This window comes from Neofelis nebulosa, chromosome 1 (genome assembly GCF_028018385.1).
Source record: "Neofelis nebulosa isolate mNeoNeb1 chromosome 1, mNeoNeb1.pri, whole genome shotgun sequence".
NCBI classification, from domain to species: Eukaryota; Metazoa; Chordata; class Mammalia; order Carnivora; family Felidae; genus Neofelis; species Neofelis nebulosa.
In genome coordinates, this window is record NC_080782.1 from 204325950 (window position 1) to 204341079 (window position 15130).

The window sequence follows — 15130 nt, forward strand, 5'->3', positions numbered from 1 at the left end:
TATATTATATGAGACATGAAATGAAAAATTGAGCTCATATCATCAAAATAAAGAGTTGCTCTCATCTGTTTTTAATATATCCTCCTTCTAATTTTAATTTTGTAAAGTTCAATCTCAACATAACAAAGTAAGTTATATCTGTGCCACGCCAAAATATTTGAGTATGGCACCGTGAAAAATCAACTGATATTGTGTAACACTAGATCAGGATGGCTTTAGTAGCTGATTATCAGTCTAATTAATATTCTAATACTTAGAATCTGAAAAGCTTAGAAAATTTTTCTCTGGATATTGATTGATGCAAATGAAGACATTTATAATGCTACAATAACCATTCCACCTGCTAGTGAAATTTTTAAATATTAATTGCATCTCCAGTTTAACATATCATTTGATTGGTATGGCGTGTATTACTTGCTGTTGAGCTCCTACAAGAATATTATTTTTATGCATCTTTGGCTTTTATTAAAAAGAGTTGGCCCAATTACCTACTTCCAAGTTTTAAGATCATTATGACATGTATTCATTCATGTTAAATAAATCTTGTAGAATCCTATAACTTTAGTACCCAAGATATGTCCAATACCAGTCCTGTGACAAAAGGTCAACCAGTAACCACTATCCTATATATCAAAGAAGCAGGACAATTAGAAAAACAAAATTCACTTGTAGTATTGTCTGTTTAGTAGAGTGCAGTATTTTGCTCCTTTATGCATTTCAATAAAGTAGTAAGAAGAGGCTTTTAACATTCCAGTGTCACTAAGGTATTAGGCGCAGAGCAATGTGAGATGCTTCTTGTGGTGTTTTGACCTGTATATCCTGACGTTTGGGAAGCCACCTAAAGGGCTGGCTAGAACTAATTGTGATTTCTGAGTCAAGGATAAAAGATGCAATAGGAGCAAATTAAACTTCCAGAATATAGCAGGGCAAAGGTGATGAGATTTCCCATATGTTATGAAGACACTGCAAACATTAATTTTAATAGAGTGGGATTGAAAGCGCCTCACTCAAGAGGGTTACCTGTCATGGTGAGGTTTCTACACAAGCATAAGCCAAGGGGAAAGTGATAATATATCATCCAGAGAGTGTATCACATGTTCCAAGGATATACAGTCTCATAAGCCCTTTGGTGCCTGAAGCAACTGCACAAAGCAGAAAATTAGACAGCACCAAGGTCAGACTACCATAAAACCATTAATTAGGACTCTTTGATTGCTTCTCACATCTCCTTCCATATGTCAGTCTGGAGGAAACAAAGGCAGAAGAGAAAGAGCTAGAAGTGGGAAGAACAAGGACATTGAGTGTACATCATCTTTTTTTCCCACTGCAGTTTTCCTAGTCTGGTTCAAGCCAAAGAGGGAATGTTGTAAACTGGGCAGGTGATGAAAAGTGTTTTATGTAGGTTAAATTAGCCACTTTAATAAAACAGACAGATCTCATAATTAAAAGTGAAAGCTGTGGAATTTACTCAAGATGTCATTCATGGGTGAGAAAGAGATAGAAAACTATGTGTGCAAGCAAGAGGTGGCAGGAAAAAAAGTGGGTGATTCTGTATTTGCTCCCTAAGGGGTCCATCTCATTCAATAAGATTGTTACAAATAAAAGCAGATTTACTCTTTTTTTTTTTTTAATTTGAAGGTGCAATGCATGGTAAACATGGGAAGACACTAAGATAATTATTGATTTTCTGGCATTTTGAAAATATATTAATGAGCATGCTTATTTCCTATCATGAAATAATGGAATGCAAGACTAGAGAAAGGAGCATTTTATAAAGAATTATACTTAAAAAATCAGAACGTATTTATTTTAAGAATTAGAATTAAAATAGCTATGTTATTTTTCTTGAAGGCCTTTTTTGTCCTAGAAAACATAAATGGTTTATTGTAAAAAACAAATACAAAAATCATTTTTTGAGACCGGCCTTTTCCAAGTATAATAAACTTTCCAGTACAAAAATTTTTGTATTATATTTGTATTAGGAGAGAAATTTATGGGGGAAAAAATGAGGCATTTACAGGCCTATATTCCATTTGTAAAATTCTGGAAATAAGGAAGAGGAATGAAACAGGAATTATTTGAGAACCACAATAGGAGATGACACTAAAAAGCAAACAGAAAATTATATTTTGCTGAAAATTCTATTTCTTTGTCTTTTAAAATATTAATTTCAGCCAGTTTGTTCCAAAATTGAGCTATAGACATAATTAGAAACTAATGGATTGAACAAACTTGGGTTGATTAGACTCAGTGTAAGGAAATAGTGTTCCAAGATGAAGATCAATAGCCTTTTCCAATATCAAAGTCATGAGGGATAAATCCTAAAAAGTTAGGTGGAGGATGGCAGAATTTTCCTTATTCTTAAATCATTCTCTAAACTCTAGGACACCAAAAGAAAATCCTGATCTCTATGTGTTTTGTGTGCATGGAAGAAAACTCATGATAATAATGATCATATCCGCCCCCCTCTGGCATTGGGAAGCAGCAAGATATTGAGAAAAAATAATCTAACAATTTCAGTAATTATCATTGATCATAAATAATACAGATGTTAATATATACAACTAAAAATAATAATATATATTTAAGGTAAAATGTAATGCTAGGTTTGTAAATTTTCTTGCCATTCTTTTTCCTTAAACTTCAAATTGAAATGACAAATAAATGGAAAAGAAATTCAGGAAGACAATGAGGAATAACCCTAGAGTTAGGCATAATTTCTTGTAGGTAAAGAATTAGGTGCAGTGAAAGTTCTTATTTTCTCAAACATATTTTGCTTTAGGCAAACCTGAAAAACAGAATTTGTCATATAAATAATCTGGTATCCAGATCTATGTGTTATTATTCTTCATAATTCTTCTAAATAAATAAATGTCACATAATGATATATAATTTATCTTTAGGACCAAAAAGGTGAGTAATTTACAAAAGGTTGAATAATGCAGCAGCCCATAGGATATATGTTACATTTATTTAATAATTATAATTTAAATCTGTCTTGACATATTTGATAAATTACATAAATTAAAATGAGAAAGATTGTGTCAGTGTTAACTTGTCATTAAAAGCAAAAGAAGGTAAAATTTCCATTGTTCAAAACAACATTTCACTAATCTTTTGCATAAGAGACAGGTCTCTCAAGATGGCTAGTTGAGAGCTGATGACTAGAAGGTATGATTGAGCTAAAATTAAGTAAGCAAAACTGAAATTCCCTGTATAACCTAAGTACTTTATTGTCCAGTAGTTATGTGAAGCTTATCATTGCTATTGTACTTAGAATAAGAACATTAGATTAAGAAATTTATTTAATCATTCTTGTAATAATAGTGAATAAAGCCTGATTTAGTTGAACAGTATTGTATCTGTTAAGTTTTCTGAAAATAAATTTCATTTTAAAAATTGGAGATTTTATTTATAAAATAAGACCAGCTTACCATAAAAAAAAAGAAGGAAAAAAAGACAGGAAAACATATAAGATGAATTTAGCAAACAGGAACAAAAAATGGAAAGCAAATATGAGTTGTTTGAGAAAAGCAAATTATACAGCAATATGAATAATGTAATTCCATTACTATAAAAACACATAGACATAGAGACCATACATATGTTATATGTATGTCTGTATGCATGTACATTATGTACTAAGAAAAGATTGTTAGTACATAGAGAAAGGGAGGTGTAGGGTATTAGGAAATTTTATTTTTGTGGCTTTATAATTTTTTATTGAAAACAGTAGATGATGCTCAAAATTAATTTTTTTTAAATTTTAATTTACTGTGGCAAGAACATAAGATTTACCCTTTTAACAATTTTTCTTAAATTTTCACAAATATGGGGAAATTAAACAACACATTCTTGAACAACCAACGAGTCAAAGAAGAATCAAAAGGGAAATTGGAGGGACACGTAGGTAGCTTAGTCAGTTAATATAAGACTCTTGATACCAGTTCAGGTTGTGATCTTGTGGTTATGGGATGGATCCCCATATCAGCTCCATGCTGAGTGTGGAGTCCACTTGGCGTTCTCTCTCTCCCTCTTTCTCTGCCTCTCCCCCATTTGTGCTCCTTCTCTCTCTCTCTCTCTCTCTCTCTCTCAAAATATCTCTCTCAAAATAAATAAACTTTAAAAAAGGGAAATTGTAAAAATATCTTGGCAGAAACAAAAATGAAAATTTAACATACCAAAGTTTTAAGATTAAAAAAAAACAAGTTTTAAGAGGGAAATTTATAGTGATGAATACCTGCATTTCAAAATAAAAGAAGTTCTCAAATAAACTTAAAATTACACACTAAGGAACTGAAAAAAAGAACAAATTAAGACTATAGTTAACAGGAAGGAAAGGAAGGAAATAATAAAGATCAGAGCAGAAATAAATGAAATAGAGACTAAAATAATAGAGAAGGCCAATGAAACTAAGAGCTGCTTGTTTGTTTGTTTAGATTAACAAAACGGACAAGCCTTTAGCCTAAGAAAAAAGAAGAGACATTCAAATAAAAAAAATAGAAATAAAAGAAGAGCACAGAAATAGAGTATCATAAGAGACTAAGATAAATAATGTATGCCAACAAATTGGATAACCTACAAGACATGGATAAGTCCTAGAAACATATAATGTAATAAGATTGAATCATGAAGCAAAAGAAAGTTTAAACACATCTATTGTTAGTATGTATGTTGAGTGAATAATCAAAAACCTAAAAAGTAAAAGTCTAAGAACAGATAACTTCACCGCTGAATTCTACCAAACATTTAAAGAAAAATTAACACCAATCTTTCTCAAACTATTCCAAATAATTGAAGTGAAAAGAACACCTCCAAATTTATTTTAGGAGTCCAGTATTATCCTGATACCAAAGCCAGATAAAGACACCACAAGAAAAGAAAATTACAGGCCAATATCCCTGATATTTAAGAAAATGGTAAGATGCAAAAATCCTCAACAAAATACTAGCGAATCACATTCAGCACAATATTAAAAATATCAAATACCCTGGCCAGGTGAGATTTATCTCTGGGATGTAAAGATGGTTCAAATTATGAAAATTAATCAAGGGCACCTGGGTGGCTCAGTTGGTTAGGTGTCCAACTTCGGCTCAGGTCATGATCTCATGGTTCATGAGATCAAGCCCTGTGTCTGGCTCTGTGCTGACAGCTCAGAGCCTGGAGCTTGCTTCAGATTCTGTTTCTCCCTCTATCTCTGCCTCTCCCCGCTTATGCTTTGTCTCTCTCTCAAAAATAAATAAACATTAAAATATTTTTTAAAAACTCAAGGTTATAACTCACATTAACAAAATACAGAATAAATATCACACAATAGTGTCAACAGATGCATAAAAAGCATTTTACACAATTCAAAGACCTTTCATGATAAAAGAAAAAAGTTAACAAATTAGCGAGTAGGAGGAAAGTATCTGAACATAGTAAAAGCCATATGTTAAATGCTACAACTAACATCATACTAAGTGGTGAAAACTGAAAGAATTTCCTCTAAGATCAGACAAGGCAATTATATCCACTCTCATCACTTCTCATCACTTCATGGTACTGAGTATTCTAGCTAAACAAACAGAAGAATGAAATTTATCTTCATCTTAAACCACACACAAAAATCAACTCAAGCAGATAAAAAACTTACATGTAAATCCTGACTTTGTAAAACTTCTCGAAGAAAACATAGCATGAAAGCTTTTTGACATTGGTATTGGCTATTTTATGGCAACAGCATAGGTAACAGATACAAAAATAGACAAGTAAGACTACATCAAACTATAATGCTTCTACACAATAAAAGAAAGAATCAACAGACTGGCGTGGAATGGGAGAAAGTATTTGCAAGCCATATTTCTTTAAGAGGCTATTTTTCAAAATATATAAGGAACTCCTGTAACTCAATAGCAACAACAACAAACTAATAACTCAATTTTAAAAATGGACAAAAGACTTGACTAGATATTTCTCCAAAGAAGACATACAAATGGTCAATAGATATATGAAATATGGTCAATGTCAGTAATCATTAGGGAAATACAAATGAAAACTACAATGAGACACTTCGTTATACCTGTCAGGTGGCCAAGACCCCCAAAACTTCCAAAAAAAACAGTGTTGGAAAGATTGTAGAAAAATTGGAACATTTGTACACTGTTGGGAATACAAAATGTTGTGGCCACTATGTAAAACAGCATGGAGATTCCTCAAAAAATTAAAAGTACAACTATCATATGATGTAACAATCACACTTCTGGATATTTATTTAGAGTTGAAATCAGGATCTTGTAGAAATATTAGCACTGCCATATTCATTGCAGCCCTATTCACAATAGCCAAGATGTGGAAGCAACCTATCCACTATCAAATAAATGGATAAAGAAAATGTGGTACATACATACCATATATTCCTCAGACTTAAAAAGAAGGAAATTTTGCAATATGCAACAACATGAAATAAACCTTGAGGACATTATGCTAAATTAAATAAGCCAGTCAAACATTGCATAATTTCACTTGGTGGATTAGTGGTTATTAATGGGCTGGGTGGAAAAAGAAGTGGGGGGTTGCTAATCAATGGGCATAAAGTTTCAGTTAGGCAAGATAAGTAAGTTTAATAGATCCGTTGAACATTGTGTCTATGTTAACAATGCTGTATTGCATCCTTAAACCTTTCTTAAGAAAGCAGATCTCATGTTAAGTGTTCTTACAATAAAACAAAATTTAAAAACTTGAAATATTGGGGTACCTGGCTGGCTCAGTTGATGGAACTTGTGAGTCTTTATCTCTGGGTTGTGGATTTGAGACCCATGTTGGGTGTAGAGATGAGTTAAAAATAAAACCTTTTAAAAAATGAAAGAGTAAAATCAACTGTTTGGAAATGGATATAAATATGAAAATTTATCAAGAAAGTTATTGGTGTCCCCAACTTTGCCAGTCTTTAGTACGTCTTCAAGAAAAAGCAGAAGAAAAAAAATCAAATAAAAATAAAGATAGTCAAGGAAACAAAAAAATAATAAGAAACTCTTTTTTGGTTCATACTCAGCCACCTAAAGGAAGAAACAAATTGAGGATCTTTTCAAATTCCTTGCAGCTCAAAGTATTTTTTTAAAAGAAATGTCAAAATTAACCACTATTTTCAAATGTAGAGCTTGGATAAACTTAACTCAGTTCCTAAGTTCCACTAACCTGCAACTTTTTGTTTAATGTTGCTGTGCTTCTGTCATTCTACCTAAAAATAAAGATAATATGCTTCTTACAGAGTTGTACTGACGATAAAATGAAAGTATTTGGTCCATATTTTAGAATTGCTTTCAGTCTTTCATTTCCTTGAATGATCTTTCATTTTTAGGACTTCAACAGATTCAGCAAGATTCATTTTTTATTGGTCAGCACCATAGAGATTTCCAAGTGGTATTTCACAGGAATTTTAAAAAATAATATCAGCATTCAGTGACAAATTTCCTGAACAATTTTATATTTTTATTTATAGTGTTAATTTTTATGAATAACTTTAACATTGATAAACTTTAAATTATAAAAATATTTCTTGAAAATACTAGCAAAATAGTTATAAACTGAAATTGAAATAAGGATAGTGTGTTTGTGCATACCTACATTAGTAATATGATCTATTAAGATATTAGAATTCATAATTAAACCATCATTTTATGAGTCTTGCTATCTGATCATATTTGATAAAGTACTGATGATGCATGTATAGCTAGTTAATGCAGATAGATAGGAAGTAAAAAAGAATCCAACCTGTTTTCATAATGGACATATTACTCTTCATCAATGTCAAATTCTACTCTCTTCTCCAGTGAACTGATAATTACGTCATTATTTGCCTTTAAATTTGAAAGATAATCTATTTGGCTTATACGTCTGGTAATTCATGCCACAGAAATAGATGAGGTTGGGCTTTTAGATTTATCATCGTAGCCACAAGAGACATTACTGAGCAAATTTTGTTCAGTAAGGAGACTTGATGTTTGGCAGTACATTGTCATTCACAGGGAAGGTCATGGAGGATTAAAGCATCCTTGCTAATTATTCCTATTATTATTGATGTGGGAAGTTTTTTTGTTTGTTAAAACTTGTCAAAAGAAATCCTACAATGGCCTCTCCTCATTTTACAATTTTATTGACACCAGGAAAATTTTGATACAGCAGTGATGTGGGCTCTATTTATGAACCCTATGTATTGTTTATATATGCTCTAAAACAGATCATAGCTAAGAAAGATAATATAGGTTAAGATTAATTTACATTTAAATGACAAAATACTGCTTTATTTTTTATTTGCATTTGATAACACTGAGTAAACATGATTAGAAAGTTATTCACATGTCATCCATAATTATGACTTTGGTAGTTGGAATAAATCAACAGCACCTTAAAAATAAATCATTAAATCACTTAGTTAATTCTAGAGTTGTTACATATTCTTCCTATCTTTTGCAATCTCTGTTGTAATTACAGAGAAAGAATATACATTGGTGGGTTTGAGAATTATGTCTTATTATTATTGATGCCTTTACTGCCATTTAATTTGTTTTCACCAGAGTTTGGATAATCACAAGTTGTAATTCTTGTCAGTATAAAATAAACAAGCTATGAAACTGATTAAATAGATTTAAATATCATAATTAGAATTAATTTGGATAACATATAATTTCTACACATAGAAAGTAAATTTGTACCACCCTAGTCATAAATATTAGATATTTCTGAGACATGGTGAAATAGAACAATTTGGAACAATCAATTGGAAGTGAAAATGTTACATTCATTTTCATGAAGAAACCGCACTGTTTGTCCTTATTCAGACTAATATAAAACACATGTAATTTATCAATAGCTCTCTTCATTTGTTCCAATCTGGAAAATTAGCATTAAGAAGATGTTATCTCAGACAGTTCCTATAAAGGATATAATACTTTGAGGGAATGTGTATTAAGAGAATGTAAACTTAATTCTTAGTTTAACTGATTGCCAATGAGAGAGTTAAATATAGGAAAAACTATGTTTTGAATAATCATTCTGGAAAGACAAATGTATGATTTCACTCATATGTGGAATTTAAGAAACACAGCAAACAAACAATGAAAATAGGAGACAAAAAAACAGACCCTTAAATATAGAGAAGAATCTGGTGGTTGCCAGAAAGAAGGTGCGTGGGGGGGATAGTGAAATAAGTAAAGGGGGTTAAGAGTACATTCATCTCTGGGAGTACAAGCTGGTGCAGCCACTCTGGAAAACAGTATGGAGGTTCCCCCAAAATCTAAAAATAGAACTACCCTGCGACCAGCAATTGCACTACTAGGCATTTATCCACAGAATACAGGTGTGCTGTTTCGAAGGGACACATTCACCCCCATGTTTATAGCACCACTATCAACAGTAGCCAAAATATGGAAAGAACCCAAATGTCCATCGATAGATGAATGGTTAAAGAAGATGTGGTATATATATATATATATATATATATATATATATATATATATATACAATGAAGTATTATTCGGCAATCAAAAAGAATGAAATCTTGCCATTTGCAACTATGTGGATGGAACTGGAGGGGATTATGCTAAGTGAGATTAGTCAGTCAGAGAAAGACAAAAGTCACATGACTTCACTCATATGAAGACTTTAAGAGACAAAACAGATGACATAAGGGAAGGGAAACAAAAATAATATAAAAACAGGGAAGGGGACAAAACAGAAGAAACTCATAAATATGGAGAACAAACTGAGGGTTACTGGAGGGGTTGTGGGAGGGGGGATGGGCTAAATGGGTAAGGGGCACTAAGGAATCTACTCCTGAAATCATCGTTGCACTATATGCTAACTAATTTGGATGTAAATTTAAAAAAATAAAATTAAAAAATGTACACTCATCTCGATGAGCACTGAGCAATGTACAGAATTGTTGAATCATTATATTATAGACCTGAAACTAATATAACACTGTATGTTAATTATACTTGAATATAAAAGAATAATCAATATATATTTATGCACAAGCTATGGGATACTCTCACAATCACATAAAAACGTAATATATCAATACATACATAAAATAGTTGGCTCTACTTTTTTATTTTTTTTTATTTTTAATGTTTTATTTTTGAGAGAGAGACAGAGACAGGGACAGAATGTGAGTGGGGGAGGTTCGGGGAGACAGGGAGGCACAGAATCTGAAGAGGATCCAGGGTCTGAGCTGTCAGCACAGAGCCAGACGTTGGGCTCAAACTCACGAACCTCACGATCATGACCTGAGCCTAAGTCAGACGCTGAGCCACCCAGCCGCCCCAAGTTTGTCTACTTTGTAATTAACTAGATCTTTCAGTGGCTGCCAGGTCTAACTTTGATGAGAATATTCAAAGGGCATTTGGGTAAACTAGAAAAGACACTGAGGATACAAAGATCAATACAATGATCAAAGAAAGAGGATTTTCTTATGTAATAATTAAATGACTTCCTACCTGACTCTCCTGTGTGTGTGTGTTGGGTGGGGGAAGAGGGTGGGCAGCTCTAATATATGGAAACATAATAAAAAGCAATTCCTGCGAAGTGAAAGAAGCAGAAAGAATCTCAGAGTGTGTGTAGACCTAGAGCAAGGGAATTGTATACTGAGTTTCCATTTTGGGGGCCCAGTAAATTAACTGAGAGGGTACCCAGTGAAAAGATACAGACTTTCTAGCCAGGAGATACAGAACCCTGAGGTCAGGGAAATTCTGGCTAATAAACATCAAGTCCTATTAGGGAAAGAGCCAGAGAAGAGATATCAAATTATAACTATGCACAATTCTGATTAATCTCTAAAATATTCGTGTATAGGAAAGACTCAAAGTAGCTCAAACAAAAACAAAATATCTGAACTGAGACCAAAAATGTTACTCCAGAGATACTGTTTACAGTTGAATTCCAACCAAAATCATTGCTTACTAAAACAAACCAAATTTATTTGACAACAATAAACAGAATCCAGAATCTTCACAACTTAACCTTCATGAGTCTAGAATACAATGCAAATTGTCCTAATACAAAGCATGAAGAAAACGTAACACATTCTCAAGTGAAAAGAATATCAATTAAGATTGACCTTGAGATAATCTAGATGTCAGAATTATTAGGCAAGAGTTTTAAAGCAGCTGCTAAAAATACTTAAAGTAAAATAAATATGCCCCCAATGGAAAAATACGGAAAATTTCAGTAGTTAAATATAAATTATTTTTTAAGACTCAAATGTGTAATTATAAAGCTAAAACTTATTATATGTGAAATAAAAATAATAGCTGGGTGGGTCAATAGAAATAATACAGATAATAGGGGGTACCTGGGTGGCTCAGTAGGTTAAGTGTCCGACTTCAGCTCAGGTAATGATCTTGCAGTTCGTGAGTTCGAGCCCCACGTCTGGCTCTGTACTGACAGCTCAGACCCTGGATCCTCCTTCAGATTCTGTGTCTCCCTCTCTCTCTCTGCCTCTCCGCCGCTCAGTCTCTCTCTCTCTCTCTCTCTCTCTCTCTCTCTCTAAAATAAATAAATAAATATTTTAAAAAAAGAAAGAATTCAGATAATAAATATAGAACAAATGAAATGAAGTGAACATAGTCCCAGAAAGTGGTGGATAATATTTAATTATACAGCATCTGGACATGTGGACTAAAAGAAGAAGAAAAAGACAGTAAGAAGAAAAAACTATTTGAATAAGTAATAGCCAAATAGTTTTCTAAATTTGGTGAATGACAAAAATTGACAGCTATGAGATGCTCAAAGAAAAAACTCGCAAGGAAGCAACACTCATGTAAGCACTAAAAGTTGAAGAAAACAAGCAAATCTTGAAGGCAGTAAAACAAAAATGAGACATTACATAGAGTGGGGAAACAATTTGATTCCTGTCTGACTTCTCATCAGACCAAGGAAGCCAAAACAGTACACAACATCTTTAAAGAAAATCACTATCAATCCAGAATTTAACAACGTGTGAAATATTTTTCAAAAATGAAGACCTTTTTTGGGGCTCCTGGGTGGCTCAGTTGGTTAAGCATCTGACTTCGACTTGGGTCATCATCTCATGGTTCTTGGGTTACAGCCCGTGTTGAGCTCTGTGTTGACAGCTCAGAGCCTGGAGCCTGATTTTGGATTCTGTGTCTCCCTCTTACTCTCTGCCCCTTCCCTGATTGTGCTCTGTCTCTCTCTCAAAAATAAGTGAACATTCAAAAAAATTTAAAAAAAATTAAGACCTTTTTAGGATTAATAAAATAAATAAGAATGTTTCACCAGAAGACTTTCACTCCAAGAAATGCTAAAAATAAATGTCCTATAGCCTCAATGGAAATGATACTAGATAGAACTTTGCAACCTCAGAAAGGAATGTTATGCATAGAAATGACTACTCTCTGCATCCATACTAAAGGTTATACTTAAAAAAAATTACTCCTCTTGTGTTCCTTGTGCTACATTAACTATCAACAGCAAAATTTGTAGCATTGCATTGTAGATGTTATTATACACAATTACATGTATACATGTATAAAAACATACAGACAAAAATATTTGTCGACCATAGTATAAAACATAAAAGAGTAATATTAACCTATCCAATTACAAAGTTTCTACATTTTATATGAAGTAGTATAACAGGAATAATAAATGAACTGTATAATTTAGGGATCTATATTATAATCCTAGAAAAGACACACCCACTCCAAAATGCAAAAAGTATATAGCTAAAATGACAATGGGAAAATAAAATTAGAAAAAAATTAGTATAGGAATTACTCCTCATTATCTTTACAAATTTTCTATAAATCTAAACTTTAAAATAATATTTAACATGGAACCACTCATTTATAATCTGTATGAAAAGGGTAATGCTGTATCAGAAGCTGAATTTTGTGTCATTCTCTGAACACGAACACTGACAGAGCATTTCAGGAGGACTCGATGTTATCCATGCATGCAGTAGGGGCAGTACAGGAAAGGGACCTCAAATTGTACGACTTCAGTCTTATAGACAGCAGCTGGTGATCTTGTCCATATTCTGCTCTGGAGAGCAAGAGAGTGAGAGAGAGAGAGAGAGAGAGAGAGAGAGGCCTTAACTTACTTTATCTTATGTTTATTTTGCTTATCTTTATTTTGGCTTATTTAATTCATTTCCTTATCTTTATTTTGCTTATCAATGTAAGCAAATCTTTCTTGAAGGGAAGGAAAGGTCTTTACATTCTGGAATATCTTTGAGGTCAATGATGTCTTTATACTTTACTATTCTGGAAAATCTCCTTATACAAACATTCTTACTTTAACATAATGCCTTTGCTCAAAGGATCTGCAGCATATAATTTATACAGATAATTGTCTCCCAACATGTATGGTGCTCTATATATCTGTTTAATAAATTCAGAGTTGTAATATGTACATTGTGTCAAAACAAAGGCAAAGTTTGCAATCTTTAGCTAACCCTAGTTTCAAGTTTATTTTACCTTTTATTATAATTATACTGGAAGACAAAATCCTCATTCATAGAGGTAAATGCTAGTAATAGGTTTTAGAGCTTAACTTGCGATCTTAACCAGTTCTTGAGAAGCTTGAGAAAAAACAGAATAGTTTTGTTTTAAAATTCTATCACTGCCATTATAAAGTCTGTTCCTATAATAAACATAAATACCATACAAAAGGTATTCAAAATTTAGACAAAATACTGAACCTTCCATGTGAATGAAAGCACTCGGCAAAATTCCTGAATTAAATGTCACACAGCATACATACTCTGTGGCAGAGCAATTGTTTATCAATTTGAGAGAAGGGGCAAGTCAAGGGTCTGAATTTCAAAATGAAAAGTTATGAGTTCCTATCTTATCTGTAATAGAGAGGCTAATATTGAATCTCTGATACAACCTCTCCTAAGGGGAGTCAGCTAGCTACCAGGCTAATAGTTGATTACATTGGAAACCTTCCTGCTTGGATGGACAGTAATTTCTCCTTATCGAATAGTCATTTATTTTGAATATGGATTTATTTCCCTATATGCCATGCTTTTGTAATGGCACTGAAAAATCACTGTGATTCTCATTGTTTTGGAGATGGTAGCAAAATTTCTGATAGGCTGGTTTAAAAAGCATTACCTTTTTCTAAATCTACCCTATTAATAAGCGAGGCTTACACCTGAGTTTCATAGTTTTTTGGAAAACAACATAAGAAATTTGCTCTTCTATTCTGGCTTTATAAGCCAGTGAATCTTGCCTCTAAGTAGGTGTTCTAAATTCTTCCATTTAATCTTTATCTTTACAGTAACGAGCTGACCCTAACTGACAAGAATATACCAAATATCTCAGCTGAATCGTGAGAAAGGGACTATTATTCCCTCTCTTGTGATGAGACACCTGTGTCAATGAAATGGCAAATCACAGCAGCTTTATTTGCTCTGAGAGTGCACTGCAAAAGGCACTAATGTGCTGCCATCATGATTTCAGAAATCCAATATCTTTAGGACATAAGCTGAATTTGAAAACAATCTAATTGTTCCTTACTCTTCTTTTATGTCAATGTGCCAGTTTATTGTTTCGGTTATCTTTTGCTGCATATTGCTGCATAAGAAACCTCATCCAAAGTTACTTGTTTGAAACAACAACCATTTGATGGTTTCTCTTGATTCTCTAAGTTGGCTGGGCCATACCTAAATGGTTCTTCTGTTGGCCTCATTTGAGGTCTGCCCAGCAGATCTTCTCACCTCGTCACTTCTCCACTTAACCAGTCTGGAGCCTTACTGCTCTTCACTGTGGTCTCTCGCATTCTAGCAGGATTCTCTCTGGCAGGGTTCTTAATGGGGTGGCTCAGGAGGCGGGAAGTGAAAGCTGCCACTTCTCACTCTGAGCTCAGAAATTGGAACGTCACTCAATGTCATTACTCTTCAAAGCCTGGTTAAAAGAACGAGAGAAGCAGTTTACAGGTAGGGAAACTAGTATAAAAAAATAAAAACGATGGTGTCCAAGGGGGGCACTCTTGGAGAATTAAACAGAGCACAGTTGAATAATTTTATTCATTCAGTGGCCCTGGTATAACAGATATTGCTAAATTGAAATTGCCTTCAGGAGCGGAAGCACAGTTGAGGTCTTCCCCCCACTGCAGCATCACA

The 15130-nt window shown here is 33.2% G+C and overlaps 1 long non-coding RNA gene across 1 annotated transcript in view; it reads right to left on the reverse strand.

Moving 5' to 3' along the window:
- Positions 1–15130, reverse strand: part of LOC131484768 (uncharacterized) — a 135335-nt gene that overhangs the window by 11629 nt on the left and 108576 nt on the right. The window contains exon 2 of the long non-coding RNA XR_009248440.1: positions 14726–14912. This is a non-coding gene — a long non-coding RNA (uncharacterized LOC131484768). The remainder of the gene's footprint in view (positions 1–14725; positions 14913–15130) is intronic.